At 34.8% G+C, this 4,604-nt stretch overlaps 1 pseudogene; it reads left to right on the top strand.

Moving 5' to 3' along the window:
• The first annotated feature begins 944 nt into the window (after nucleotides 1-944).
• On the top strand, nucleotides 945-3,492 carry LOC103693061 (transcription initiation factor IIA subunit 2 pseudogene; annotated as a pseudogene).
• Nucleotides 3,493-4,604: the final 1,112 nt, after the last annotated feature.

Here is a 4,604-nt window from a genome sequence, read left to right as displayed (position 1 = left end):
CCTCTAGTAAGTAGAAGCTTCAGTTTTCCAACATCAGCAGTATAATTTAATCATAATCCATCATTCCATCCAGCTTCTCAGGTATATCCAGTTCTAATATCTTCTAAGGATCTTCAAAGTTCAGTTGGATCTCTGACATGTCACAAATATGCTCATAGTTTGATGCTTTATCTCTTTGATTTTATCTTAAAATATCATCAACAGAACCCTGTGCTGTTGTCTCTGTTGTTTTATGAGGTTGAAAATGTCTTTCAGCTGACCTGCTAGAATGCCCCTTTTGGCTTCATTTCTAGTCTGCTAGTACTTACATGTACATAGTAATGGTCCCATTGCAATTAGGAGAGGTCATGTCATTCTTTGGTTTAGTTCTTCAAATACGTTTTTACTCTTTCAGGAGTTGTGTGTTTGTTTGTGTGCATAGATATGAAAACCTATCCAAAACAAGATCTATAACATGTAATATGTAGCTTCCTATGAATATTTCTGCACCTGAATGCACTCGTGTATGAATCTTCGTATAAGTCACCTTTTTTTTTTTTTATAAAAAATTACCTTCTAGAAATGCTTCATTTCTTGTGGACAAATATTCAACTATTCAAATGTGTAACAATTGAGTGAAATTACACTCTTGTATACTCACATAATGGGGTAATATAGAGCAATGGTCATATGATCTACAACCCTCTATAACATGCATTTGAGAGTTACAATTTTTCCTACATTTGATATGATTCAACACATAAACCTCAAAATATGTTAAATATACAAATATATTATATTATAGCCAATATCATAAAAATAATATCCTAGTAGCCTACCCTTGTTAAAAATAAAATCCTAGTCACATTCTCTCATCAAAAATAAAATCCTGGTCACCTACCCTCCTTAGAACATGGCAGACTCTTCCATCACCAGGAGAGACACTTTCTTATTGGTTAGACAAAATGTGGTTCAATATGAGACAGTCAGTGAGGTAAATGATCTCCAGTGATGTTTATAGGTCAGTACACATTTCAGGAAATATGATAATCAAGGAGGAGTTATAATGGACTGGGAGATTTAATATTTTAAGGATGTTAATTCTTAGACACTCTTAGAATTGTGTAAAAGGTTGGGGAAGATCGGGATAAATCATTTCTTTTGGAGATGGCAAGATGGTTGCACTCATGAACATAATAGCTCTGAGGCTACTCACACAAGAGGCACACAAAATCCACCTACTCAACCTTCATGCAAGCAGGGAGGAGTAGAATACAGTCTGAGAAGCTGATATGCTGTTGACAATTGATGCTTCCTAGAGGAAGGGAAGTCATTTGTCTGCAGGGGTTTTGTGCCTTCTAAGCTGACTATGCTCTAGTAGATAGATGGAGGGCAGTGCTAATTAGACTCAGTGGGTCATTAGTGAAACTGAAAATAAGACATTACGAAGATGAGAGAGGGATGCATATGTTAAGTACCCAGGTTTTATATGGGGAGAAAAAGGGTGAACATGATTCAAATACCTTTTATATTTGTATGAATGTCTGAAAGGATGTATCAAATATTATATCAAAGATGCTTAATTTTAAATATTACCATTGAGTTTCCTACTGTGCTGTTAAGGTTCTTGTGAACTCCCCCATTTCATCAATGTAGAAAGGGTAGGCAATGATGCTACTGGAGTTCTCCTTTTAAGCTTTTTTTTTTTTTGAGTATTTGTCTAATTCTTAATCATCAAAAATGTTTGAATACTTTATAGGGCAAAAGGAGTTTTGTCAATGAGAATAAGTTTCATAAATTAGGATATTTCCCTGGGTTAATCCTAAAGTTCCTCTTATAGTAACCATAATGACCCAATGTCATCAGAAGGCATAAAAGAAAAATGCAAAGTCATAAGCAAGGGATGTAATAATAAGGCAGCTGCTGGAAAGATAAGCTCAGAAAAATGAAATGGTCTAAAATAGAGGAATGCATGTCAATGTTAAAATCTAGAAAGAGCAAGTAATGGAATGGTCTCCTAGTGTCTCCAGAAGAAATTAATTTTATATTCACATTTTTATTTTTCTGTTCCCCAGACTATAAAGATGGTGAACTTGTGTTGCCTTAATAAAGGAAGCCAAGGTGTCTGTGCGTCTATATAGGACAACATGAGGATGGGCAGCAAATTTCAGGAACAACAGCCTTGGTCCATGGACCAATAGACAATCAGTGCTGTCTGGATAGAAGAGTTCATGGACCCTCTGAGCAAAGGGCCAGGAGTCAGCAAGGCACATAGTCTCTCACTCGTCATGATTGCTGTACCTGAGCAGGTAATGATGAGCAAGGAGTGCTCATAGGACATAGTCGTAGGACACAGGAAACATTCAGTTAAGTCTCTATTGCAGAGAACTAGAACTTTGCCTGGCACATACTACATTTATGCTTTCTCTTTCAACAGAGTGAAGGCTAGCATGCTTTTCATATCCCTTCTTCTGTTACAAATGCCAAATTTTGGAAATACAGAAAGCCATAGTTACCCTGGTAGAAAGATGTTCCTAATTACTAAGTTGGGCCAATGGTACTTTTATTTAGAAACTAAACATGCAAAAGAGATTTCAACATGTATCTTTTAAAAATTAGGAAAAGTAGATTTGCACATTCCCAGGCCCAACTTAGATCATACATGTCATGCCCTGGCACAGATTGTCAAGTTTCTTAAAATGCCCATATGCTGGGTCACAAAACAAATATTAACATATGCAGGTAAATAAAATATCTCCATATATGGTATCTGTCCACGATACAATAAAATTTAGAATTAATAATGAAAAACTCTAATACCACATTAGTAAATGATGGATGGGTAAGAAGATATCAACAATAAATAAATAAAAACCTGGAAAGAAATGAGAATGAAAACACACCACAAAAACAATCCTGAGGCATCCTACAGGAGCCCTCTGAGGGGAATTTATGGCTCCAAATGCCTCCATTAAGAAAAACCTAGGAGGAGTTGAAAGAGAGGAAATAAGTGTAGTCAGAGATAAATCAGAAAAAAGGAAGATAGAAATAATTTTAAAAATCAAAAGAGAAGGGACACAGCGGCTTCCCTACCTGGCTCTGCTACCACTGCAGCAGAAGCACCTTCCCTCAGGACATCAACTCACACCCGAAGAAAAAGTAATTGGTTCTTTTTAAACCAGGGCACATCAGTTATACAGAAAATCAACTTTGGGGAACAGTCTTCAAGGGAGCCGGGATGAGCTGATACAGTCTCAACAGATCACCCTCCCCCCACCTTGCTCTTCAAGTTCTTCTTCAATTTGATAAAGCTATAAATTCAGTATTGGCTCCAGGAGTCAGGAACAGAGTCAATTTCAGGGACTCTCTAAATACATACAGATTATGTGATAATGTTTGGACTTTTGTATTGAAAGATGTTGAATTCAGAGAGGTGACAGAACTTATTAAAGTGGTTAAGTGAAAATTGTAGCCTGTGATGGTAACACTACTGGCTCCAATCCTATGAAATGAGTAGAAAATGTGGTTTTCTTTTTTATGCCAACTTCAATTATTTTCATCACTTTTTGAATAGAAACATAGAAGAGACTTTTTAAAAAAATGTATTCTCATGGTGCAGAAATGACAACACTGTGCTGTATATACTACCCAAGGGTCCCACAGAGAGAAACATGTGACTCTGTTCTCTTAAATGACCTTTAGTACATAGAATAAAGAAATGTACCTTTTTTGATGATAAACCAAAAGTGGTTGCCTTCATAAGAATATTCTTCAGTAAACTCATTTTAAAACTTAAAAATAATCAAAAGAGAGAAAGATATGATTCAAATGAACAGAGTAAGAAATGAACAGGGAAACATTCTGACAGACACCAAAGAAGTTCAAAATACTGTGGGAACTTTGTAAACCTATATTTCATTAAGTTAAAAAAGAAATTTAAAAAGGATGAACTTTTAGAAACATTCAAACATGGAAGCAAGAAGAGATCAGTAACCTAAACAGACTCCCCATAACAAACAAGGAACTCAAAACAGCAATCAAACACACTGGACTAAGAAATACCCAGGCCTGGATGAACTCTCAGCAGTATTCTATCAGACTTCAGAGAGATCTACAACCAACACTCCTTAAGAAAATCAAAAGGGCTGTTTCTGCAAAACCAGTGTTGCTCTAATACCCAAACCAGATAAAACACATTAAAAATAAAAGACAAAAAACTACAGGTAAATATTCTTTTTGAACATAGATTTCAAACATTCTCAATAAAATACTTTAAAACTGAATTCAGGTATATATATATATATATATATATATATATATATATATATATATATATATATCGCAACATGATCAAATTTTCTTTATTCCAGATGTGCAGGAATAGCTTAACATACATAAATCATATTAAATATTAAAGCAAAAAATTATACTATCATTTTAATAAATGCAGAAAAAGCCTTTGACAAAGTTTCACATTTTTATAACAAAATTCCTAAAGAGAGACAGAGCATAGTTTAACATGATAAAGCACATGCATAGTAAACCCACACCATCATCAATAACATACTATTGATAACTAACCCCAACAGACATACTAATTTGGAAGGGGAAATACATATAAGGCT

Source organism: Rattus norvegicus, chromosome 8, assembly GCF_021556685.1.
Source record: "Rattus norvegicus strain SHRSP/BbbUtx chromosome 8, alternate assembly SHRSP_T2T, whole genome shotgun sequence".
Taxonomy (NCBI): domain Eukaryota; kingdom Metazoa; phylum Chordata; class Mammalia; order Rodentia; family Muridae; genus Rattus; species Rattus norvegicus.
The sequence above is the reverse complement of the archived record's forward strand: the minus strand, read 5'-3'. Positions and strand labels throughout refer to the sequence as shown.